The sequence below is a fragment of the Diceros bicornis genome, chromosome 14, assembly GCF_020826845.1.
Source record: "Diceros bicornis minor isolate mBicDic1 chromosome 14, mDicBic1.mat.cur, whole genome shotgun sequence".
Classification (NCBI taxonomy): domain Eukaryota; kingdom Metazoa; phylum Chordata; class Mammalia; order Perissodactyla; family Rhinocerotidae; genus Diceros; species Diceros bicornis.
Window position 1 is genome coordinate 646,998 of NC_080753.1, and position 27,690 is coordinate 674,687.

The window sequence follows — 27,690 nt, forward strand, 5'->3', positions numbered from 1 at the left end:
GGACCAGACGCTACCTCTTGGGCGAGTCTCGCTCTCTGGGGCCCTGTGGTTTCCCATCTGCACTTCCCTCTGCTGACTGACTTTTGTCTCCAGGTGTAGAAGGCCTTCGGGGCCGCACAGCCCCTCCCACCTCACCTCGTGGTTAAGAGCCCAGCAGAGAGGAACTAGTTCTGGTTCACCCCAGGCAATCGGCAAAAGCTTGGGTAATGGAATTAAGTGTGTTTCCTGGGTTCATCCCCTTAGGGGGGCGAGTTATTTTCAGAGTAGGCTGGGGAGCCAACTGAAAAATATGTACCACAACAGTAGGTTAGGTTCCTGCATTGCAATAAATCACCAGCTGGTTACCATGTGACCCTGTCTCCTCAAGTCAGATACACTTCAGAAAGTGTTACAATATCAACTGCCAGTCATAGCTTGTAAAGGAAGGCATTTCACTTATGTACATACAGAGATGTGCTCAAAGTTAATGGTCAGAATTACAACCCGCTATTGGAGCAATGCCTGTTTGAGGAAAGCACATCTGGTTTCCATGTTCTGCATTTCAGTACTGGAGCAGGTAGTGTAGATTGCTAGGACAGAGGCAGCGGAGAGATGCACCCCCTTCCCGAGGGTGAGACTGCTGTTGGGAGGGAGCTGTTCAGCGAGGGGTTGAGGGTGTCAGGCCCCTTTGCATCTGGGTGGTACTGGATCCTAGTTCTTGCCAATGTGGACACACAGTGCCACCCTGAGAGCCACTTGCTAAAGATGACAAATCCTCCGTCACTCTGGGTCCCTGAGTGTCTGTGCGGACCAGGAACATTAAGAAAGGAATTCTGCCCAAGAAAATACCTTAATCTGTGCTTTGAATTCGTTATCCTGCAAGTCAAGGCAAGAGCCTTAACACACAAGTGCACTTGAGAGAGGTCAGAATTTCTCCTAAAATCATGTTAAGTTACACATCAATGTTATTCAAAGCGTGGTCTGAAAACCACTTGGGAAGTTTGTCGATGGCCAGTGAGAGGTAACACACTTGTCCTGGGATGTAAGTCAACGGCATCGAGGAGCACACTGTTCAGTTCAGCTGACGTTATTTTTCACAGGAAGACTCTTTTGCTGCAGGAAGTGATGTGTGTGTAGATTTACATTCTGACATAAGCCCCTGAGTTTGTCACAGACCAGTACCTTGAGTAACCCTGGCGTAAATGATCCATACTAGATTTGTTCCTGAAAGCAGGTTTATTTTATTCTTTAAACCAAAGTAACATATAGATATACTAAACAAAAAACTAACAGCGCAGAAAGGAGGCATAAGACGAAAAAAAAAGTTTCTTTTCTCTTTGAGCCCACTCAAGTCCTTCTGCCCTAATTAATCACTTTCTTGCGTATCCAGTTAGAAAATATTCTGAGTGTATCTACATATAGAAGTATACAATTTTAAAATGTACATAAATGGAGTTAGAGTATGCACACTCTTTGGTACCTTGCTTTTTCATTGAATAATATTTCTTAGAAATATTTGTATATCAGCAAATGTAGATCTATCTCATGTCCATGGGGGGCTGTAAAGTAAGAGTGTTATGTTGTATAAACGTTTCACAATGTAACTAACCAGTCAGTCCTTTGTCTGTGGACACCCACCACATTTCCAATTGTTTTCTTTTCTGTTACAAACAGTGTTGCAATGGATAGAATCATACATACATAAAAGTTTGTGTACTTTTCAGAATATGTAAGATGGAATCCCCAAGTCCAAGGAAATGCATATACGAAATATTTCCAGATGATGCCAAATAGTCCTTCAAAAAGATAGTTCCTGTACATGTTTCTTTCCAAATGAGCATAAGAGTACTTTTTCTCTCGTATTTTCTCTACCTCCTCGCCAAAGCTGACTATTACTGAATGGTAACATTTTAGCCAATATGATCAGTGAGAAATGTTTATATTTGAACTGCTTAATTTATGAATGTGGGCAAGTTTTTTTTCCCCTAAGGAATGACATCATTTAAGACCAGCTCAGGAAAACCAACTGTAGGGAGAATCTAAGGAAATAGACTGAAAACCAGAAGGACAGAGGGGAAAACAGCGTTTTTCTCTCTCATGGGTTTAAGGTTCTCATTTCTGTTTCTCTCTCGTGTTTCTGTGCTCACTCTCTTTGTCTCTCTCTCTCCATCAGTTTCTCTGCTGAACTGGGCACCTGGCAAAGATGATGATGTGCCAGAGCACCAGAGTCCAAGCAAAATCAAATCAAGAGTGATTTTATATCCCAGGAGTGAGAACCTGCTGGGTCCAGTTAGTCAACGGTGCCACACAGCACCATCAATATGGACACAGGGTCCTCTGTCTGTCCACTCTGGTCTCTGGGGTAAGAGAAGAGGCAGAGAGTGGCTAGGAAGATGCCCGAAAAGGTATGTATCACAGGGAATTCCCCCCATGGTCACACACAGCATTGACTTGTCACCTGGTATGGTTCTGCCTCTTAAATGTTGCTTTTCAATCTTCCACTCTCCACCACATCTTATCTCTCCAGCTCTCTAACTTCCTCATGACCACCACAAACACCATCTTCAGATTCATCACAGCCTTAGGTATTTGACCTTCCCTTCCTCCCTGTCCATCATCTTCTCCCACCACATCTCCTGTTCAAACCTACAAATTCTCACACCCTAGGTCTAAAACACTACACATGACAACGGTGAATTAACTCAGCCACCATCTTTCTCTGTTATTCAACTGGACCTCTGAGCACTGCCAGAAGAAGTCCCCAAAGCAAATGGATTGTTTAAAGCACTACAGTTTAAACCTGCAGCAGGCTGTTCTTCACTGCTGGACGATCTGTGCCTTCTCGTTCCTCACTCCCCTTCCTCCCGCCAAACTTCCAGCCCCTCCGAGCCTTCACTGCAGGAAACATCCTCTCTGCTGCAGGGAGATCTCTCTGACACCTACACTGGCTCACTGCGTGTCCCTTGTTTAGAAGCGTCAAGGACAGCTCCACATTGATCTGCAAAGTCAAAATCCCTCAGCATTTTGTACAAGAGCCTTCATGGAGTGGCTCCTGCTCACCTCCCGCTACACCCCACATCCCTCATACACCCCACATTCCAGCCAAGCCAGTGACCGAAGGACCTCAAGACACAACAGACTCTCTCACACCAGTCTTTCAGGCCCCATTTCACCCTCAGCATGTCACCTTCTCCTTGTCCCCCTGGGCGAGCTCCTCCTCATCTCTCTCTTCAATGCAGGTGTGGCCTCCTTCCCCTCCTCCCACACATGCCTCGCCCTGTTAGAGCCAGGTCCTCTCCCCTCCCTGCACGCAGAGCACCCTGCGTTTACTTCTCTGCTCCCTCTAGAGTCCCAGTCCTACAATCTGTACCTCAGAGCAGAGAAATGTCTCAAAAACTGAAAGTTGCAGCTGCCCCGTAATAAACATTTCTAGAATGAATGGACAGATGTGCTTTTAACTTGAAGAACAGGACATTCTGTTTAGCAGTTGGGGGACAGGGAGAAAAGTGGGGTGCCTACCACTCAGTATGTAAGATTCCACTCTCCTGTTTGGTGAGATCACTAAAACCAGTGACCTAAAACCAACAACAAAAAGTCTCAATCTGCTTAAAAGAGGAATGTCCTTTCCTCCAGTTAATTGCCTTCAACAATATTTTATGGAAAACCTTGTTTTTAGTACTTGTAGGTGTCACATGAGACTGAAACTGTGGTGTCCCTCCCTTCTGCTCTCCGTTCCCAATAAGGAAATAAAGGGGTACAGTGACATTTTGATTGAGTGGAAACCAACACAACGTATTCAGCGTCACCTACAGAGACAGAGATTTCCAGGGTGGTGGGCATTTCTGCCACCTCTGAAGGTGTTAACAGGTGGAGAGGAAGGCTGTGTTGAGCAGAGCAGGATGGGTCAGAACCCCGCGGAGGCAGAGGCACAAAGGCAGCCATGAAGGCAGCCATGGTCCAGGGTTTCACAACACTGGGTGTCCAGGCCCATGTCAGTCGACTAGATCAGAATCTATGGAGGAGGAGCCCAGGAATCTGAATTTGAACAAGTTTCTCCAGTGCTTCTTTGGCCCATTAACCTGTGGGGGCACTAATTCAGACAGGGCTCTCCCCAGAGCTGCCCGGCAGAGGGAAGGGTCCGATTGGAGATGGACAGATGAGGTCAAGCAAACCCAGACACCCTTTAAACTGTCAGGTCACGAGTCTTGCTCCCCCGTTTTGCCTCCAGGCTGCTAAACACCCTCTGGCAGTTCAGTCTCCACGGGGCTAACCCACTGGAGGAGACTGTGAGGTGTACCCAGCCCGGACCTCAATTCTTTTAGAAAGGATGTTTCTTATTGCAAATTAACACATTGTCATGGTTATTATATTTCATAATCTCCCGTGAGCTCTGTTCCTGTCTGTCTCATCCTTCTCAAATATTTATACTGAGTTTGTAGTGGTTTTAGCTGAAGAGATAAAATACTTATAAAACATCTAGCCAGGTTCTTCTGTTTTAGTCAAGCGGGGTTCAAAAATGATGCCTTTCAAGAAGCTTGAAGATAGAATCTAGCTTCCATTTCTCCTGTAGGGGTGAGGCCAAACTCTGAAACAGTAATTTTCAACCAAGGATGGATTTGCCCACCAGGAGACATTTGGCAATGCCCAGTGACATTTTTATTTGTCACAATTGGGGGATGCTACTGGCATCCAGAATGTAGAGACCAGAGATGCTGTTAACATTTTACGACGCACACAACAGCTCCCTACAAAAAGAATTATGGCGGCGAGTATATATGAAACTGTCTGTACTCTCTGTTCCATTTTGCTATAAACCTAAAACTGCTCTAAAAAGTAAAGTCTATTTTCTAAAGTAAAGAATTGTCTAGCCCCAAATGTCAACAGTACCAAGGTTGAAACCCTTCCCTGAAGGAAGCTAGAGAAGTCCTTTCCTACTTCTGACCCTACTTTCACATTCTGTGATGAGGCAGTGAGATTTTGTGAAGGGCAGTAATTTTGCCTATAAATGCTTCCAAAGTGAGTTCAGATGTACATCTCTATCCCTGTTCTTGTTCGCATCAGAAAATGATGTTGTAATTGAGTAACATATGCTCCACAACATCACCCTTACGACGAAGCCATTTAGCTACACCGCAGATATGAACCTCGCTGAGGTGAGAACTGAATTCACTTTTAAAAGACACACTTATGTCAACAGAGGTAAACTAAATCAGAAGTATGAGATGTTAATGCAACAGAAATTCGGTCTTGGAATCTGGTGTGAGGATGATCTACTTTGGGGGGGTTTCATTTTGATTCCAGAATCTGTGTGTCTCCCTCAGCACACGCGCCTCCCACACCCACACGTCTTGGGGGCCGTATGGCACTCTTCTGGAATGACTTTCATTTGATTTTCATCCTCTCTCCTTCAGAAACATTTCTTTTATTTCCACTCTGTCAGGAAGTGCTGAAGTCCTTGAGGAAGGGTCTTTTGTCCAAATCCTGTTCTTTCTTGTAGTGACCTTTATAATTCCACTCACAACTCTATCCGAAGTCCCAGCAAAAACCAGAAGACCAGAAGTGTAACCCTGTGGTTGAAGTTTAGAAAAGCAATTTTATATAACTTATTTGGATGTAGAGAAATGGAAGAATCCCCTCTTCATTTGGGGTCAGGACGTCAATAATTATCTTATGTGAAAAATTCACAGATTTCTTTTGTGTGGTAGGAGAATGGGCAAGAAGAGAGGTAAGTTAGGGTTAGGGATAGGAGAAGATACATGGCACTTCCTGGGGGCTACTGAACCGCATGCCTCAGGGCTGCGGGCGAAGGGCTCTCGACAATGTCTGTGACGTGAGTGGTCTGGTAGTAAAGATGAGGGAAAACGGCTGCCTGCTCTTACCAGGACAGAGCCAGATGGACGGTGGAAATTAACCATTAGGATTAAAAGATGCCAACAGGACAGCAGGAGAGAATCAAGATTAATTAACCACAATCAAGAAGTGGAACTCACTGTACCAAAAGAGAGTCTGTCACTTCCCAGGAAGCCTGCACCTCCCACTGCCTGTTAGTTTTCCATCCACTGGTCTCCTTTGGGTGTAGGTGCTCAGCTTCAGGGGAACACTCCATTCCAGTGAGCTGGGCAGAAGCACGCTGCTCTGTTTCCTTCTGGTGGGATGCCTCCAGTCTGTGTCATCAGTTGTATTTGCTTAAGACCTTTCCACCAATGCATCTGCCCCAGAAACTCACATGTGGTGAGCATCCCGGTTGGGAAACGGCTTCTCAGTAGAAGTGCAGACATAGTCGTTATCTGTAGGATGACACCTTCTCTAACATTTAGCGTTTCAGAGTAGTGGAGGACCTCTCCCGGCTGATGGTTTGGGATCACCTGCACACAGCCAGCTGGCCTTTAAGCCAGTTTCAATGTGCTGTTTCATCCAAAGAAACACAAATCTGAAATCCAGAGTAACTGAAAAGCAATTTAAATCTCTACTGCAATGGCTCTCACCCAGTGTCCTGGGGGTTTATTTGACATCACACAGAAAACAACTTCAAGCCCTCGTTCCCCATCTCTCTCCGACTGTCAGGCATAGAGCGGCTAGAACTTTCTCCTCTGTCCCCAACACCGTCTCCAAACTCAGTTCCTGTTAGGCCTCCTGCCGTCTTCCCTGTTGTCTTAACCTCTTCACCAAATGCTCTTCTTCTGTTACAATCTACAGTTAATCTAGATTTTCAAAGCATTTTTCAAATCTCCTTTCTATCCATTACATGCATCAGCAAAGCCAAACGCCAGGCACCTGCCGAGCCATGAGGGCTTGCAATCTTAGAAAGTGATTTTATAAAGGCAAAAGCTTAACAAATCCATACTTTTCCTTTACAAAATACAAATTCACGTGCACACAGTAACAAGGCACTCTGTTCTTAAGGAAGAAAGAGTATCGATTTTTATGTCAAATTATTAAAAGTACTTCTGTACAGGATTAGTATTTTCGTGGCCCAGAGCAGGGAAAATCCCCTAGAAAGAACGACTCCATCCTGTAAATAGTAGGCTATTCTCCAAGAAAGTTCTTGAAACATACTGATTGGTGCTGACTGTCAAAGCCACAGAGTTTTCTTTCCTAATGTCTTAATGGCGCTAATCTCTAGGCAGAAAGAGTGGCATGGCTTCAGGTTAGGCTCAAGAAGTCTCCTCTTCCCAATTCTTTAGTGAGTTTGCCCTGCGATGGTCGGCTCCTGAGGGAGGGGTGTCCGATGGAGCCTTTGGAGACCCAGACTGCAAGCCCTTTTCAACTCAAGACAGGTCAGGATTCTGAAGACCGTGGTCGGCACCCAGGCCTGGGAGCCAATTAGCGTGACGTGTTACTGAGTGCATGTTTGCGTGTGTGTTTTGTAAAGTATGGGTTTGTTAACACTGTATCTTTAAAATCACAAAATTCCTCAGTGGTAAACTAAGTACGTCCAGGACTGCAGGAGTTCAGGGAGCTGAGCCGTGAGAGCCAGGTGAGATGGTCCTAGAGAGAGAAGGAGTCACGAGCTGGGCCTTGAATAATGAGTGGGGGAGAACTAAAGACCTAACCAGGAGCTGTTCTCTATATACTTTCATTTTTTTCAATTTGAAGAAAAAACCCAAATATTAAAAATGTTTCTGTTTTCTGCATTTTTCTAAATTTTCTACATATATAATTCAGCCTTTATTTTTACTATTTATTTCAGTAGCATCGATTGCTTTCTTCTGATTACAAAAAGAATACCATGCATTTAGCGTCAGAGGGTGTCAGTAATCAAAGCAAGTGAAGGAAAGGCTTCTGGAAACTCCTCATGGAGGCTCATCACAGAGGCTCTGGAGCTACGGAAATCCTGCCACTCAGAGATCATCTGTGAGCATTTCTGTGTGATTTCCTGCTTTTAAGTTTTCTCCTAAGGAGTGACTCCCTGATATTCTGATAATTTATTAAGAGATTCTCTAATATTTGAACACTTCATTATGAAACATAACCTTCCATAGATATGACATCAGTTAATCCTTCTCTGACCAGAAACATGCCAGGAGAACTCTGTTTTGAACTGCCGGCCCTCAGCTGTGCCCCCAATAGATGGCAGCCTGGCACTCTGGTCCCTCCCCAGCGGTGTCTCCCAAACCCGTCCAGGGACTAGCAGGTGAGGGGCGCCCTGCTAGAAGCCAAAAGCTGCCTGCTCTTAGGAAGAGCTTCTGGAAGTCATCCAGTTCCTTTTTTACAACCTCTTACCCCAGGTCATTTGGAAACATACAGTATTCTTAGGTGGCAGTCCTTCTGGAGTTTTAAGGATATTTTTCCATTGCTAACATAAAATGCTAACAACAAATGAACAGACACCTTTTCTGTCACAAATAGGATGACTCCCCACTTTAGCACCAATGGGTCTGTTTCCTCCCAAGATAGTAACCATTCCCTTAGCCTCGTATCTAAATTTAAAGACGTTTTATTTACTTATTATTTTATTTTCTACATGTTGAACATACTTTGAAAAAAGAAACATCTGAGTTATAAAAATGCACATTTGAAAGTACTATATTTATTAATAGGGCATTTCAACTTAGCATTCCTCCTCCCCCCTCCTAAATAATTAAAAGTGTTTTGAAGACATTTGTGCTCTTCTCCATTGCACTGTGGAATCCTTGCTTTCCCACATTTCTCTAAAAATCAGGAATCATTTCCAGACTCATATTATGTGGCTTTACCACCCCCTGGTCATAAACAGTGAAACCATGCACAGTTCTCCGTGTCACTGATACACACCCTTGGAGGCTTTGACTGTCTGGCTCCGTCACTACCTTCCCCCTAACTCCTGCCATAACCTTGGAAGAATTCAATTTCTGAGGGAAACAAATCACCTCATAGATGAAACTCAGTTTTATGATCATTTTAAGTCAAATTATTTTTATCTTATTGATCAATGTCCTTTCTCTGAATCGCCCAGTGGAAACAATAATTGTGATATTCCCCTATACAACCACACCCTCCTCTTCCTCTACTCTTACTTACTTTCACTAAATCTGCTCTTTTGTTAACTGAGACCCCTAGATCTTTGATTGCTCTCTTTAATTCCAATTGATCAATTCCCTGTTGACTCCCTTCTTTCCCTTACAGCTTAAATACTATGGCCAAACCATTTCAACTAGTCCCCCTAGTGACTCAGAGTCTCACCACCTTGTGTTTCTGCCCGATGTGTTGTGTAGGACAAACCCACTGCTCCGGTGTGTCTCCTGTACTCTACACACTATTATCACACTCACATACTTCCGACACCAGATGTGTGGGGGTTGTCCCCACACCAAGCAGTTCTGTGACCCCAGCCGGGTGTCTTACAACCTAACTCAGCCCTGACACTGTCTACCTGGACATAGCTTCAGGTCCCAAAGCTCAGTCCCACGAGACTGCCCCCACATCAGATGCCAATCGCAAGTAGCAGGTCCACAGGTTCCCCACAACTTCTATCTGACTGGGCTACAAATAGGAGGTTCTCACTATCTCCTCTTCTTGGATTAGATTATTATTTAGAACAGCCCACATAATTCAGGGAAACACTTACTATATTTAGCAGTTCATGAAAGGATGTGACAAAAGATTCAGATGAACAGCCAGAGGAAGAGATGCATAGGGCGCCATCCGGGAGGGTCCCGAGCACAGCAGCTTCTGTCCTCATGGAGTTGGGGTGTGGCACCCTCCTGGCACATGGCTGTGTTCACCAACCTAGAAGCTCTCCAAACCCCTGCTATTGGGATTTTACGGAGGCTTCATCACATAGGCATGAGTAATTATTAACACCACTTCCAGCCCCTCTCCCTCTCTGGAGAATGGGAGGTGGTGCTGAAAGTTCCAAGCGTCTGGTCATGGCTTGGTCTTTCTGGTGACCAGTCCCCATCCAGGAGCCACCCAGAGTCACCTCATTAGAAGAGAAGATGCTCCTAGTGTCCTTATCACTTAGGAAATAACAAAAGTTTCAGGTTCCCTGTGTCAGGAACCAGGGGCAGAGACCAATATATGTATTTTCTATCTCACATGCGTGAAGACACAGTTCTGCATTGATCATTCATTTATCTTTTCTCATCCTACATGAAGACTTAGGAAGCCTGCTAAAGATAAGAAAAAATCTCAAAACTTTACAGATTGGAGTTTGTACAGATGTATGATTTCCAGTATCAGCTGAGCCTTTCATGTAGCTTTGAATTCCTTGTTCTCGGAAAGATCACTCCCCACCACTCTCTTCAACTTAATACCTCACTGTAACTCAAGTCCCCATCCCATCTTTCTTGGCAGATGGCCTGTCTCCTTCTTCCTGGTGAGAAGAAACTAACAAGTTCCTCCAGCTTCCCTCTTGCATACTTTCCATTTCACAGGAAGTGGTGTTTTCTTTCTTCTTAAAACTAAACCCTCACAATGACTACCGGTTTCTCCAAAGATTTGCCATAAATTCTTTTCTTTTCTTTTTTTTTTTTTTGTGAGGAAGATCGGCCCTGAGCTAACATCTGCCAATCCTCCTCTTTTTGCTGAGGAAGACTGGCCCTGGGCTAACCTCCATGCCCATCTTCCTCCCTTATATGGGACGCCGCCACAGCATGGCCTGACAAGCGGTGCGTGTGTGCACACCCAGGACGCCAACCGGCGAACCCCAGGCCGCCACAGCAGAGCGCGTGCGCTTAACCACTTGCGCCACCAGGCCGGCCCCACGTTTTTAGTTTTTTATAACTATCGCTTCCTCACTAGTAAAACGCTCATGTCCATTTCTTCTGAACTATTACTAATGTCTATAATCTATGCTTTTTATGCTTTTCTATATTTTCCAAACCTTTTGTGTATTGCTTTTGTCACTAGATACAAAAACAACCCAATGTAATATAATCTATTCTCTCTCTCTTCTTCTTGGAAAGAATAATGCCATTCTATACTTAATACTTATACTTTCTCACCTCTGACTTGTTATTCAGTCCCATGCCACCGTGTCTCTGCTACGCTACGTCATCCCTTTGCTCACAAAAGTCATCAACAATTTTCTCAATAACAAATACATTAACACGTCTTTCTCCTTTTTCTTACTTGACTTCTCTATGTCGTGAGCCATTGTTTATGACTCCGGGGCTCTCTCCTCCTCTTATTCTACAGGGTCTCCCTAGGTGACAGCATCCACATCCACAGCTTCTGGAGATGCAGTCACACTAATGACATCCAGTGTGGTGTCTCTTTTGAGCTCCCAAATCCAATCTCAGCTGTCCCCTGAATATCTCCTTGTGGGTGTGTCACACAGGCATCTAAATTTAAAAGGTTCAAAGTGGAACTAGTCATCTCCCCTTCAAATCATCTCTTCCTTCCTTGTTTTCTATACGGATGAATAGTAATGCCATTATCCACTCTTTCAAGCTAGAAAAGCCATTCTAGTTTGCTTTATTTGTTCCCCATATCCAATTATTTACCAAATTTATGTTGTTTCTGACAAACAAATGTGTGCAGAATACATTCTACAGTTTTTCCTTTTACTATCAATGGTCCCATCTTAGTGTAGAGCAATTGCTTTCTAATTGTCTTTGGTAGGTGGCTACTCAATTCACAGCAAGTCACCAACAGCTTCAATACGTGGGACTCTCGGGGCCTGTGTTGTTAAGGAGCTGGGAGAGAATGTCCAGGGTGTCAGACGATGAGTGGTGTGAGTCAGTCTGAGCGCAAACGAGAGCACGCGACTGAGAAGGCACGGAACAAAGTATGCTGAACGGAGGTTAATTAAAATGTAAGTCTGGCAAGCAATAAAATTTTGGACAGCCTTAGAGCTTTTTACATGTTGCCATTTTAATATGCCCTTAGGTTTCTACTTACTTCTTTAATTACCATCTGTTAAGTGAACAGTGATGATGAAGAAAAACAAAGTTTCCCAAAGCTTTTGGCATTAAACCTGCTTTAAAAACTCACTCATCTGTGAAAGCTTATTTTATTTTTTATTTTTTGGCTATTGCCTGTTCTGTCCAGCCCAACCACCCTTGGTTTTTGGCTTAAACTAACATTCTCTGCTTTATTATAGTCACTATAACCACTATTTAATATTACCTGTGACACTGCAGGTGAAAACCCCAAGACGCTCCCACCTTGTGAAAATCGTGTGCTGGCTTTGATGAGGGGAGGGGAAGAGCTCTCAGGAGCCAGCACGGATGCACTCCTGCATTTCAGCATCTTACTGTCTACGACTGTGAACTCGATTTTGGTAGAATTCATTGTCACCTTAGGGATACTTCAGTAGTGGCTGGTGGTTATGTGATATTATTTTTTCTAGTGTTACATTTATGAAAAATAAATACAGTAAAATGAAGCAATCATAATGTTTACCACCACTCTATTATATAAAATGTAAAAGGAGATTTCTGATTGTTTTTCTACAACCTGGGTAGAAAACAGAGTAATATGGGAGTGTTTTATACAGCAAATTTGCCACAACAGTTTGTCCTTTGTCTACTGAAAGCCTACACCTTGCAGAAGTAAAAATGATTTAAATCCAATATAATCAGATTGAATTAAGTGCATAGGAGTCACAAGAAAAATCGACACTTTGGGGTTCCAATATAAAGAGATCAGCAAACTACTGAGGAAATGAGATAGGACCCCCATAAAGACGGGGACTATTCTTTAGAACATGCCCCCCTCAGGACTAGATTTGGATGAAATAGCTTGTTCTGAGTGTCTCCACCAAACCTGCTTGCCTGCTCGTGACAGGGGCTTGTCTGCCACAACTCCCGGGTCCCTCGTTTTCTCTGAATATCCAAATACCACCTGTTCCTGATGGTCCAATTCAATCTCAACTGTGATGGCCTCGAGTTTCAAGGACATCCTCCGGTCTGAATTATTTCACTGGTTGGTGACTCATGTATAACTGGCATTTAAGTACACACAGCACAACACTGCTCAGCACTGTGGTGTGTGTCTATGTCTTTATTCCCTGTGTAGACGGTGAACTTTAGGGGAGAGCTCCGCCTTCCATACTTTGCAGTGTCCACCCCAAAAAAGCCCTGAGCATGTGTGCAGCACATACTGTTACTTGAGCTACGTTCCCACAGGCCTGCTAAAGAGCAGGGAAGAACACTGTAAAGTGATACCCTGGATTCACTCACCAAAATCTCCCTGAAGAGTGGGCTGCCAGCTACTCATGCAATTCGTTTGCTGACACTTGAATTTGTACTGATTTTCAGGGGATGAAGAAGAACCAGGAAGTGGAGGTGGTTGTGGGGAATCAATTCCATATAGACGCTCATTAATTCCGGTCACTTTTCCTTATGGAAGTTCTCTGTCCCAAACGTGATTTATGGGCTGCTATACACTCACTGCTTTAGAAAGCACATTTCTCCCCATAGCTGACTACCCGTGTGTGACATTATCAACTTGCTTCTATTTTTCCTCCTTTTTAGCCAAAGCAAATAGTTGTTATTGTCTCTATTTCCTGTAATGGTTATTGTTACCATTAATCTCTCCAATAAGTTTTATAGAGAGGCATAAATCTACCCCCAACACCAGATAAGACAGACACTCAAAGAAACATATAGATACTTAAATTAAAAATATGCAATTTTAAGCTGGGTTGTCTTCTTTTTAAAAAATTGTGTCTCCATTTACTTGACCACCCACAACTCCATTTGCACACTCTTATACATTAATTCAAGAAATAATAAATAATCTGCTTTATAAGGTAAGTGAATAAAATTTAGAATATTCCATTTAATGTAGCCTTTGTTTTAAAAGATGGGAGCTGCCAAAAGTTGAAAGTAACCAAGATGTCCTTCAGTAGGTAAATGGATAAATGAACTGGTACATCCATACAGTGGAATATTATTCAGCTATTTTTAAAAAAGAGAAATCAATCCTCAAAAAGGACATGGAGGAATCTTAAATGCTCATTACTAAGTGAAAGCAGCCAGTCTGAAAAGGCTACATAGTGTGTGATTCCAACTATATGACATTCTGGAAAAGACAAAACTATGAGATAGTAAAAAGATCACTGATTGCCAGGAGTTCACCAGGAAGGAGGGAGGGAGGGATAAATAGGGGAGCACAGGGCATTTTTAGGGCCATGAAACTATTCTGTGTGACACTGAAATGGTGGACATACGGCATTATACATTTGTCAAAACCCAATGCACAACACCAAGTGGGCTTTAATGTAAACTATGGACTTCACTTAATAATAATGTATTGATATTGGCTCATCAATTTTAATGAACGTACCACACTGATGCAAGATGTTACTAATAGAGGAGACTGGAGAAGGGAGGTGAGGGACATAGAAGGTCTCTGTACTTTTTGCTCAGTTTGTCAGTAAACCTAAAACTGCTCAAAAAAATAAAGCCTATTTAAAAAAAAGACGGGAACATGTTTTGTTTTTAATTTTATATGTAATAGGTTGTATTCTTCAGTTAAATTTTAATCTCTAAAATATCTGAACATCATAAGGGCTGAAGCCATATAAATGAATATAAAAATGAGTGTTTCAATGAGCATGTTCAAATGTCATGTTGTCAGAATACCTAAAGCAGTAGGCCTAGAAGGATGGTTGATGACTACTATTTGAGAATATGCTATAGGACACCAAGAATCTGCAGGCTGCCACGTGTGGGTGCACCAGCTCCTGTGTGCCAGCCTTAATCTAGCCTCCCCTCTCCTTCAGCTTGTCTGAGCAGCAAATGGACTTTTGTCTGAGGGGAAATAAATGTCTATTGTTTCTTCTGAGAGCGACTGGTCAAATTTTCAAAAATGCCTCCTGATATAACATTTTGAGAGACTGATGTGTATATGGAAAGGATTATGAAAATGAATGAATTAACAGTGAGGGTGATTCTAGGCTACTGAAATTAATCTGTATTATTTAACATTTATTAAGCCATGTATGCCAGGCATTGACAAATGCTTTTACAAGCATTCATACAACGTTAACTTAACAAATTATCTAATGGGTGCCTATCATATGCCAGGCATTATCTTATTTATTTCTCGTTCTAACTCCATCAAATAAGAGCTTTTAGTATCCCTCTTTGCTGACAAGGAAACTGAGATTTTTAAGCTTAATGAATTTTCTCACAGTCAGATAATTAGAAAGTGGCAGAGCCAGAGTTCTGACTGAAGCCTAAGCTCCTACATCAAATGCCCTACTGCCCCACATATTATTATAATAATAATCGAGCCTGGAGTTATGAAGCTGTGTTGCAACGCCTGACTATTCTCCTCAGAGGAGCAAGAAGGGAGATGAGTCAAGTGAGGGCTAAGGAAAGAGAGTGGGATCAAGTCATACCACTTTAAAAGTCATACGTTTTTGCCATGTTTTTGTAGAATCTTCAAAGTTTCATTGATTTCCCCTTCTCCCAGTTCTACCTTAACTGGTGGTATGCTGGTAAATGTTTAGCAACTGGCTCTCTGATACAAAAAGCCCTGATCTATAGCGTTTGCCAGTTTCTGTGGTCTAAATACTCCCACCACGGCTAATTTCAAGGTAGCAGTACGACATCACTGGACACAGAGTTGGGAAGAAATGAACACCACTGGTCCTTATAACCTGGCTCCAACATACCGCTGCTTACATCCCATCAGAATGGGCATGGAGCAGTTGAGAAGTGATAAATTCCAGAAGGAAACCGTTTTGAGGGTTGAGAGATTTAGGCTCTGTGATATTTTTCGTACACTGGGCTTGTTCCTGAAAAATTCTAGAGACAAGAAGCAATTTTCCCCAGTAGATTTTACGGTATTCCTTCAGAACCTAGGAGGACCTTGAGTAGTTTCTCAGGTGATCTGATCCCAAAGTTCTGGAATTGAAGACAATGAGTTTATCCGGCTGCAGATGCTAGGGGGTAGATCTTTGTCACTGTTGTTGGATGGTTTGCGGAATTAATTCTCCAATGGGCTGGTTAGGGCCTCTAGCATCCATCAGTAGGGAGGAAAAAGTAATGAAGAGAGGACATAAAAATATTCCCAGAAACTCATCTATGAAGAGCTATGAGCTCTGAGGTACATTCGGCATTCCCAGCAAGAGCCGACCCGGAAAAGTGCCACTCCACTCTGGTCTCCGGGTTCTGGCACAGTGCTGCTCTGCTGGAGGACCACCCTCTGCAGCAACGTCCATCCTGCTCACATTCTGCCTCAGGACTCACCAGCCAGGCGGGGCAAGAACAGGAAGGTGGGCCCAGAGGTGCTGCCTGGGGCAGGGTGCTCTGTGAGCCACAGGAAACCCACCCAGGCCTACCCGTCACCACAGTGGAACCCAGAGCACTTGTTCCTCACTTGGCTCAACCGTCCAGAGCATCTTGGGTGCCTGCCATGCTCTTCCCAGGAAGTTTCATCGTGTGAGGTACCAGCTCTTCACATCCTCTGCAGGGAGTTGTGTCACCTCAGTCCTGACAGCCAAACTATGACTGAGTGCAGGATTGACCCCTGCTCACTGGGCAACCACGCACACCGAACCTAAGACTTATATATTAACACAGTCACGCGTTGCTTGACGACGGGACACGTTCTGAGAAATGTGTGGTGAGGCGATTTCGTAGTTGTGCGAACATCGCAGAGTGTGCTTACACAAACCCAGACGGTACAGCCTCCTGCACACCGAGGCTGTAAGGTACTAATCTTATGGGACCGTGGTTGTCTGTGCAGTCTGTCGTTGACCGAAACGTCGCCATGCGGCTCGTGACTGTGCCTAAGAGACCAGAAGATCTGGGGAATCTGCACGATCACACGTCTGTGGGGTTCGCGCCAAGGCAGGAGGGACCCCCGGCTTTCTACTGGCTTCCGCTGGGGCAGAAGGGGGGGGCGGGGCCTGCAAGCAGCCCGTGGTGGCATCAGAAGCGTGTCGTCGCCGTTGGGTGTTAGAGTCAGGTCAGCGTTGCGCCAGGTTCCTCTGCAGACGGCGCATGTGGGGACAGAGCGGCCTTTGCGCTGGGCGGGGAGCAGGAAAGTTCATTAATTACTGTTTTATTTTGGTATGTTTGAAATTTTCCACAAGTTGTTAAAAGACTAGTGCAGTCTAATGTCACAACTTCAACCTCTCATCCAGCTGAAGCTTCTCTTTTGCTGACGTGGGCCTGATTGGGGCTCAGACATCCAGGGTACAGCGGTGGTGGGGGGGGTCAGTCTCCTTTCCTTTTCCCCACCTTTCCCAGCTCCTCTCTCTCTGTGCTGCTTGGGGCTGCTCCGGGGCTGGACTGAGATCTGGGAAGAGGAGGAAGGGGCTGAAAGGTCGTGACCCTGGTGCCCTGCAGAGTGTGGGAGGAGCCGGGAGGCTGGGCCCCTGGGTCATGGGCTTTCACGGATTCACAGACCTTCCACGTCCTTTCACTGGGTCCCCCTCCGGCCCCACCTCCTGGTGAGTAACGCCATCTCTACTTGGCCATTTACAGCCCCTCCCCACCCCATCCCTCTAACTGTTGCCTATAGTCTCTTTCTGCCAGAAATGCCTCACCCGGGGAAGAAAGCCCTCCAGAGCAGGGTGATTCAAGACCGGTTGTTATTTATGCGTCCATCTGGCTAAAGAGGGCCCCGGGACAGGAGTGCTGCGCATGCCTTAAGCATGCTGATCTCCCTGCCTTGAGGGGGTCTACAGACTGCCTCCTCCCTCAGACTTCCCTGTAAGAGACCAACAAGCCCCGTGGCTCCACACTCCAGCCAACCAAGACAGCATCTGTCAGAGGCCAGGGACCTGCAGATTTCTGCAGCTCACAAACACCCCTCAGGAGTGGGTGGTCAGCCTCCTCTGTCTTGGCAAGTGCCCGCTTCCCCTGGAAGGGGCTCTCTAGAAGCTCTCTTTACCTGCTTGTTGTGGAACAAAACCAGTCCCTTGTTCTTACCCCAAAAGGGTGATACTCTGCCCTCTGGCAACTCTCCCCAGAGAAAATCTTCACTCCTATCCTTCTTACATTCTCTTTTTTGGAAATATCCTAGAAATGGAGTGTTGGGTTAAGGGTGGCCAAACCGTGTTTTGGACTTCCACTTAGCTCATTGGCGTAACTGTGCAGACAACTAACACTCTGCCTTATCAGCTTTGAAGACTCAGCAAAATTCTAAAACAACAGAGAATTCACACACAGCATCCTCCCTCCTGCACTTGTGATTGTTTTACAGCAATGTTACTCATGACACTTCAGGCAGAAACACAAATAAATTAGAAAGTGTGGCCGGTGGTTGTTTTGTAAAACCTGTTAGGAATTAGTAAAATATATTTTGGGTGATAAACGTTATAGGTGCACGACACTGACAGAGACATGGGCACTGAGAGAGACAGAAAAAGGCGGAAAATTTGCATCTACAAATTACTGGACTCAAGTGATTTTAAAGACTGAGAGGAGAAGAAATCAATGGGAGTTGGAGAAAGGCTACCTAATACAACCACACCAGTTATAACTTACAAAAATCTTTGTTCCATTAAATCATGATACAGAACTCCACTGGTTTAACACCAGAAACAAAAAAAGAAGACATAAATAAAAGAACTGTAGAAAAGATGCCAATGTCCGCTGTCCATCAACATTCTGTCCAAACAAAAATCTACTAAACCAGGTACTCTGGATGAAAAGGGATGGAGGACACAGTGAAACAGGTTCTATAGGTGACTAGAGATAGAGGGCCCAGTAAACCAGGGACTCTGGATGACAGGAGATGGAGGACACAGTAAACCAGGTACTCTGGATGACAGGAGATGGAGGACCAGTAAACCAAGGACTCTGGATGACAGGAGATGGAGGACAAAGTAAACCAGGTACTCTGGATGACAGGAGATGGAGGACACAGTAAACCAGGTACTCTGGATGACAGGAGATGGAGGACCAGTAAAACAGGTACTCTGGAAGACAGGAGATGGAGGACACAGTAAACCAAGGACTCTGGATGACAGGAGATGGAGGACAAAGTAAACCAGGGACTCTGGATGACAAGAGATATAGGACTCAGTAAACCAGGGACTCTGGATGACAAGATATGGAGGACCCAGTAAACTAGGTACTCTGGTTGACAGGAGATGGAGGACACAGTAAACCAAGTACTCTGGATGACAGGATATGGAGGACCCAGTAACCCAGGTACTCTGGATGACAGGAGATGGAGGACACAGTAAACCAGGGACTCTGGATGCCTAAAGATGGAGAGCCAAGTAAACTAGGTATTCTGGATGACAAGAGATTGATGACCCAGTAACCCAGGTACTCTGGATGACAGGAGATGGAGGACCAGTAAACCAGTTATTTTGGATGATAGGAGATGGAGGACCAGTAAACCAGGTACCCTGGATGACAAGGGATGGAGGACCCAGTAAACCAGTTATTCTGGATGACAGGAGATGGAGACCCCAGTAACCCAGGTACTCTGGATGACAGATGGAGGACCAGTAAACCCAGGTGTCTGGATGACAAGGGATGGAGGACACAATAAACCAGGTACTCTGGAGGACAGGAGATGGAGGACACAGTAAACCAGGTTCTCTGGATGACAAGAGATGGAGGACACAGTAAACCAGGTACTCGGGATGACAGGAGATGGAGGACACAGTAAACCAGGGACTCTGGAGGACATGAGATGGAGGATACAGTAAACCAGGGACTCTGGATGACAAGGGATCCACTGAGAAATATACCCTACTGATATTCACTCATGGATAAAGGGACAGTCATGTCATTGCACATGTATCTCCTATCTTGATTCACTAAGAGAAATAGCTTTATCAAATTGTTGTTGAGCTATTTCAGGGCGTTTTATCTTCTTAGGTTCTACCTTCTAGCCGTGAGTCTTAAACTAACTTCTCAGTTGTGGGGATGAGGGTTGTCTTCTCAGTGCCATCTGGATGGTAGTGATCTCCTTGAGTCTGGGAGCAGGGTATGAGGTGAGCCATCTGGATCCCCCGCCCTCCTTGCGATGTGTTAGAAGGTCCTTGGCATGGAGGATGCATTCACATGGAAACAAAAATAACAAGGTGAGAAATGAGAGATGCGTAGAGACAGCCCACTGCTCTCAGACTGCTCTGTAGGGCATGTTGGGGCTGCTCCAGGACCTGGGCAGGGGTGGGCCTGCAGGGGGAGTTGTCACCCGCCCAACCACAGAGGCCCTGCCATTAAAGAGATAAAGATCTCTTTACAGATTAGGCCTCTGCTTTCCTCTGAAGAAAGCCTGGGGCTGCTCCAAACAGTAATAATACTGGTAGTAACTGTAAAAATAATAAGAGTTTAAAAACCACTGACATGGGTCAACTGTCAGAAGTCCTAGGAGAGGGGTCCCAAGGGAATGAATCACATGCCCAAGCTTGTGGCAGGGCCTGTCAGGAGTCCAAACCTCCTGACCACCTCTGGGCAGCAAAGCAGTTGTGGTGGCCCAGCTGCCTCCCCAAGGGGGGGGGCCGTCCTCGCACCCTCCTCACCCTCCTGCAGGGTGGGGACCCCAGGAGCTGCACCCTCTGAAGTGATCTGGCTTATAGGTTAGTCATTTTTCCTTCATTCTGTGTTAATCCCTCTGAATGTCAGCAAAAGCCAGGAATGGGCAACAGAGACTCTTCCAGACACATCTCCTTCTTGTGCTATCTCTTTGTCTTGTTCCCTTTGTGTGTCTGTCACTGAATAATCCCCTGAGTTTGCTTAGATCACTCTGAATCCCTGAGCCTGCCTGGAGGGAAAACAAGAGGGCACAGGCACCTCTGTCACATGCATATGTGGCTTCTGCATTCCCAAGTTCCGGATGGATTTAAGTTGAGATCTTTCCAGTTGAGGAGTGAACATCAGAGCCAGAGGCAGAGAAGAGGGAATTGAAAATCAGTTTAGTAAACTTCCATCTTCACTTTACAGATTGTCATATAGAAATCAATACAGCACGAGTGCCAATGAAACTCCAGGAGTCTGTGAACAGTTGGACCATTTATTGTCTCTGATGCACAAACACAGCCCGAGGGGCACTAGCAGGGGTGGTCCTGGGCTCGGTGGTGAAGATTCTAGCCCTGGTTCTGCCCCCAACAGGAGCACGAAGGTCACTTCCTGGATAAAACAAGTGGTTCCTGCAGCTCTGACAGTTAGGATTCAATCACACTTAGGGAGTTAAACCGGATTTCCAGCAGGGCTGTTCTGTGAGGCTGATTTTGACCTCAGGATACGCAATGCTGAACATGATGCTTTCACTGACGCTCTGTCCTTGCTGAAGTCGTCTTTGCTCAGCCAAGACCGCCTGTTTGGTTCAAAACTAGACAGCTGGGAGTGCTGAGCACATTCAGACGCTCACACCTTACTGCCTGTGACTGCGCCCTCCCTGGAGTGTCTGTGGGGAGGAAGCAGGTGTCTCAAGCAGGGCTGTGGTCTCAATAACTAGACAAACTGCAGAGACAGAGGTTGTCATTAACTGAGATGAATGACTATTTGGGCTGAAATATTTCCACTTACAAGGGTCCTATCAACTGAACAGCAGGAGGTCTAACTCTCCTATCCCCCCGTAAGGAGCCTTAGGACCTGAACAGCTCTCAGTCTCCTCTGTGCATTCAGAGGGGATTGCCACAGGGTGGTCCTGGGAAGACAGGCCCCTTCTACAGGCTCAGCTAGTTTCCTACAACCCCCTGATGTGCAGATGCTCAGCGGCCTGTCACCCACACAGATTGCATGTGCCTCCTCTTCTGTGGACTCAGCAGCTCCTCACCAGCAGAACAGGACCTGGGAGAGAGCCTGCCCGCTGCTCTCAGCACGACGAGAGGCTGTCGGATGGTGATGACTGAACTGCACAGGAAAGGGATCTGGGTGGGGCCAGAGTACTGGGAGGGATCTCGAGTTTTTGGTGGTTTTATTTTTCATTGCAGATCAAAAACCTGCCCTTCTAACACTTGTGCCCAGAGGCTTTTCAGCAGAGGCTGGGCCATGGATGATGAAGAAATGATGGAAATTTATTTGGAGAGTCAAATGGCGGGGGAGAGGGGCTGCCTTTGATACAGTTATTCCGTGGATTATAATAATAGTGGAGGGCTGAAATGTAGAGTTTTTAAAAAGTGGACAATCCCTGCTCATACATCTGTTTGTAAAGAAACCCGTAATGTCTTTAAATCACTCTTCTGTAACTAGATTACCTTTTTGCAGTGTTAAAACAAAACAAAACATTTGGGAGAAAGCAGACCCAATTGCGTAAACGCTATAAGGCGAAAGTCAGCAAGCTCTGGGACCCTGGCTGCGAGGGGCTCTCGGGGGGCCACCCCCGGGCTGGAGAAGGTAAGCTGCCTTCTGTGGATGTTACCAGTACATCCAATTAAAATGAACATTGACAGCAGCATCCCCCGCACCGGGGCCTTGTGACAGCTGGACGAAGGCTAGTATTGGAGACCGTGCACCGCACAGACACTTGTTGGTCACCGAGGACCAGGGCAGCTCTTGTGAGGGGAGGCAGAGGCTAGGCAGCCTCCGAGGAGCAGGCTCCTTGCCCGTCCAGGCTATCAGTGACTTGTCATCTCTCCTCCAGGCCAGAGTCCAGTGTGTCACAAAGAATTTTGTGAAAGCCACCAAGAAACATAAAGTGAAGACTGCGTCCTTTACAAAGTTGTTACTTAATGAGTTTTATGGAAAGAAAACATGTTATTCTCCTCTCCTGGCCCCTGACAAGCTAGCGGGGGCAGTGGAAGGTGAGGAGACACAAAGGTTTTCCAACCACATCAACCAGGGAAGAAAAATGAAAATGTTTTTGGAATTTTAGTTGGTGAACAGGGAGTGAAGTCTCTGTGTGGTGCTTCTGAGTTCTCAAAGCGCTTCCACAAGTTACTCTTTGTTCCTCCCGCTTCCCTTCGCAGAGGAGGAAGAGACATCCATGACAGGCAGGTTCCACAGTGGTTCATGACCGGTGGTGACGAGAATGCCACTCAACCAGACACAACTTTCTGTCCTCCTGGGTAGACAGAAACTTTCTCTTCTCTGTGTAGACACAATCTTTCTCTTCTCTGGGTAGACAGAGCGTTTCTCTTGTCTGTGTAGACACAACCTTTCTCTTCTCTGGGTGAACAGAACCTTTCTCTTCTTTATGTAGATAGAACCTTTCTCTTCTCTGTGTATCTGGAAGCTTTCTCTTCTCTGTGTAGACAGAACCTTTCTTTTCTCTGGGTAGACAGAACCTTTCTCTTCTCCTAGGTGAACAGAAACTTACTCTTCTCTGGGTAGACAGAACCTTTCTATGCTCCTTGGGAGACAGAACCTTTCTTTCCTCCTGGGTAGACAGAAACTTTCTCTTCTCTGTAGCACCTTTTCAACTTCTTGAAGCTTTTAATGGAGGGATGATTTGCAAATGATACTCTAGTGATGATCAAATTTAAGCCATTCCTCCAGACTTAAACAAAATACTTTTTATAATAAAAATAATATCAGTAACTAGTATGATGTATTGATGATAAAGACGACAATTTTTAGCACTTAGGATACGCTTGGAATTGCACTAAGCATATTTGCCTAGATCCCCTAATGCAATCTCACTGTAACCCTTTCAGGGAAGTAATACTGTTTGCCCCAATTTGGAGATGAAGGAGTGTTTCAGCTCCTTGCAGAAGGCTATAGATCTGGTGGTTACTGCAGCCTGGCTGATCCCCACGTGCCTTGTCTGTAACTTTGCTGGGGTATTAAGCACACATCACTTATCCCCAGTTGAATGCCACCCAACCTGCTTTCTTACCTTGTAATACCCTCTTACCGAGGACAGTTTCACCACCACAAGAAGTCTGTACACTTCAGTCTGGAGAATGCTGTACGAGAGGCTCTACATGATCCATTACGAGGCCTTGGATAGTCTGCGTAATGGCTAAGAACACACTTTGCACCAGATTCACTTGGTGCAGACACTGGCCCTGCAGTTGACTAGTTGTGACACATGGCTGAGCGACTTACCCTCTCTGAGCTTCAGTTTCCCTTCCTGCAAGTGCGGGAAACCCACCTACCTTATGGGATTGGTGAAGACATGAAAGTTAAATGCAATAACTCCATAAAGTGCTGGCAACTAGTAAGTCTTCAATGTGATGATGATGTCTCTGCTTCACTGAAGTTTCTGAGAAGCTCCTCATGGTTCTCTGTGTCTGCTCTACCTGCTCTCAGCCTTCACTAGGGGAGGGTACTTCATTCCAATAATTATCGAGGACCAGCTACATGAGACACTGTGCCGGGCACTTGGAATAGAGAAATAAACATCATCCTTGATCTTAAGGAAATTACTTGATTGGCAAAAGGAGTAGACCCAGAACAATTCTAGTGGATGTGATGATAAAGGCTTGAATATTGTCCTTGGGAGCACAGAGGAACAACTAATTCTATCTGGGGGCATCCAGAAGAGTTCACAGATGTGCAGTGAGCAAGACAGATAAGTGGCAGATCAAAATCCTCTATCACCTCCAAGAGGAGAAGACGGCAACACAGCATTTCCCTGTGGTCTTTAATGAGCATCGTGCCAAGACCAGCAAAAGTGTTCTCTGAGGCTGCCCTCGTCACTGCATTCCCATCGCCCGCGAGAGGGACGGTGAGGCTTCTGTGCCCGACTTCTGTCCACATAGAGCATGGAAGTCCAGGCTTAAGGTTTCTACGTGTGTTTGTCTCTCCTGAGAAGGCTACCTCCCTCACTGTTGAGAGTTTCCATCTGAATGAGCTCTGCTAGGGGAGAAGACAGACGCGATCCCTCTCATTAGCCATCATTCGCTTCTGCCCTGGTCACTCACAATGCACGTCTTCCATGTGAAATCTGCTCTCAGCTCCACCAGTCCACCGAGAACCTGGGCCGCCCCACCTCTCCGGCAGCAGTTTCCTTGGCAACGAGGGCCCAAGCAGAGACTCGCGGATCCACAGTGGGACCAAGGGAGCCGCGCAGGCGTGTCAGTGCTCTCTGTTTATAGACAGTGGGAGACGACGCTAGAGACTGTCTCCTGCACAAACGCCAGCCCGGCTGCCAGCACCTTGTGTCTGTAAAGCACCTTTTCATCTGGGGCCTCAAGGTGGGATGTGTTCACAGCAGGGGTCTTGTCCTACTGAGACGAACCTCGCCATGAGTCACACGTTCCTATACTGAATCAGGAAAAGATCAAAGGGGTCTCTGCTGGGCTCTTTTGTCCTCCTCATACAACATCCACTTTGAAGCAGTGTCTCCTGCAGTTGGCCTTCCAGTCGCCGTGAAGACGCCACGCTGAAATGCCAGTGAGGATCTCAGGAGGCTGTGCGGTTCCCCAGCCAGCTCAGCCCATCCATCTCCCCCAGTAATCAGAGCTGAACCCCACTATGTGCAACCAGGCGTTGTGACTGCGGCTCACAGTCTGACTGGCTGGGGACTGTGGTGAAGACGGTCCATGTGGGGTCCGAGGGCCTTGTCCTCCCCCACACCATCAACCACTCGCCCGCCTGGGTCCCTCAGGAGCTCCTGATGAGAAAAACTCTGAGGGTGCCCATTGTGTGGGGTGAAACTTACCAAACGGGCCATTTCGAGCAGGCGTCTCACCCCGCAGCGTTCACACAGATCACCTGGGGAGCTTGGTACACAGCTTGTTCTGATCTAGTCCGTCTGGGTGGACTGGACCTTCGGGAACCAGAGTCCAATCCACAGCTGTGTCCACGCGGCCACATGTGCCCACACGTGCCACACATGCAGGAGAGAGAGGAAAGCACACCTCTCATTCCTGCAGGGTATTCTAGAGTTTAGAGCATTTCATCCACACTCCTTCTAGGCAGCAGGGCAGGGTATTATCACCCCGATTTTCTGCCCAGTGACTCATAGCCCAGAAGGCTCCAAATCCAATTTTTCACACCTGTTCACCACAAAAGACCAATTCAAATAGAACATTTTTGTCATTATTATAGTATTTTTGTCATTATTATCATATTTGTACACGAATTAGAAAATCATTATTATGACTGATTAAACACACACACAATACTGAAATGCTCCGAACCTCCGTGGACTTGGGTCACTGGAAGTTGTCTCCTGGATCACGGAAGGGGTGGGAGAGGTGTCTCTGAGGAAGGGGTTCCTTACCAGAGATGCCCCCAGAACCCCACGCTCACAGTCACGGGATTGTGGAGCTTTGGCCTGGTGTGCCGGGGCTGCTGTCCACATTGACCGGAGTTCCATGATTCCAGTGAGAATAGCTGGAGAGTGTCAGGGAATAACCTGCCCCCAACCTGCAGTGGGTTGAGCGGGGCCCCTGACCCCAAGGTAAAAGTCCACCTGAAACCTCAGAATGGGACCTGTAGATTCAATTCATGAGGACCTTGGGTGAGACCAGTGCTGACTTAGGGGGGCCCTAAGCCCAATGACGAGTGTCCTCATAAGAGACGGGAAAGGAGAAGGTGGAGGGACACAGGAAGGAAGGCACGGGGAGCTGGGGCCCGGACAGAGGGATGTGGCCACAAACCGAGCGCCCCGGGAGGCCCCAGAAGCTGGAAGGTGCAGGAGGGACCCTCCCCTAGAGCTGTTGGGGGATGCGGCCCTGATGACACTGGAACCTCAGGTTTCTGGCCTCCAGAACTGTAAAACAATACACCTCTGTAATTTTAAGCCATCAAGTTTGCGGTCACTTATTGTGGCAGCCTTTCCGTGGTGAAAAGCCATCCAGCCGTGGGCAGTGTCAGTGCTGGGGCGTCTGTGCTGCCTGGCCTCAGAGAAAAGGAAATGACAGAGGTGCTCTGTCTGCAGTCCGACAAAGAGCTCGCTGTCCCTCCTGAGGGTCGGTCACACTCGGAATTCACTCAACGAGATAGACAAGAGCTCTTGGTAACCTTGACGGAGAAGGAGATGGTCAGCCTGTTATAAGGATGGATTAGTACATTAGACACTTTCACACCTTGAGGAGGGCCCTTTCCTCAGGAGGGCCATCCTTCCCTCTAAGGTTTCCTCCGCCAGCCTCAGTCTTCCTCCCTGAGATGTTTGGACCTGGGGTGCCCTGGGAGGGCGCCTTCCCTGAGCACTGCCCGGGGTGTGGGGCTCTACTGCCACCAAGTGGCCTTGCCGCGCCACCACAGCCGTTGGTGTGACAGCCCAGCGCAGGGCGGAGGGGGACTGGGGAGGGCAGCTGGTTCATGAGGAGAGTTTGGGCAGCAGCTGAGATCCACCTGGGCAGGTGAGATTCAAAACTGAACACTGAGAGGAACCGTGTAACATGGCTTCTGCCTGCCTGTTACTGGAGCGTGGAGTACACAAGTATTGCTCAGCCTCCCTGGAGGGGAAAACATGCTCTTGACTTTCGACTCTCTTCTTAATCCCACCCACCCTGCCCAGCAGTGTGGCCCACAGGCAGGGCCTGGGGTGGAGGGCGGGGAGGGTGGGTCCTCAGGAGGCTGGCTAATGCCCAGGAGGTTACTGGGCTTCCTGTTATGCTCGTAACCCGGGGGCCACCTAACCCGAGACTGGTGGGACTTCTGTGGGATTGCTTGTTTGTTTAATTCCTAACAACTGGGCCTGATGGCCTGATTTCCTAGGAAATGGGATTCGCAGGGCTCAGAGTCCTGTTTGGTGTGTGGCTGCTATTAGATTAAAAGATTCATTCTCTCTCAACTCCATCTCACTTTTCCCAGCAGCTGAGCTTTCCTGACCAACCTGCACCAACATTCCTCCTCCCTGGCCTCCCGGGAAACTGTCTAGTGGGTTGGAGCTCAGAGCTCTGGTTGGAGCAAGAGTGAAGGTTCTGAGGCCTTCTACCTTTTCTACCAACACCTGGAGACAAGCCCAGAGACTGTTCCTTAGTCTCTAGGACACCGAAAAGCCCTCATCAAGAGAACAGTGTTC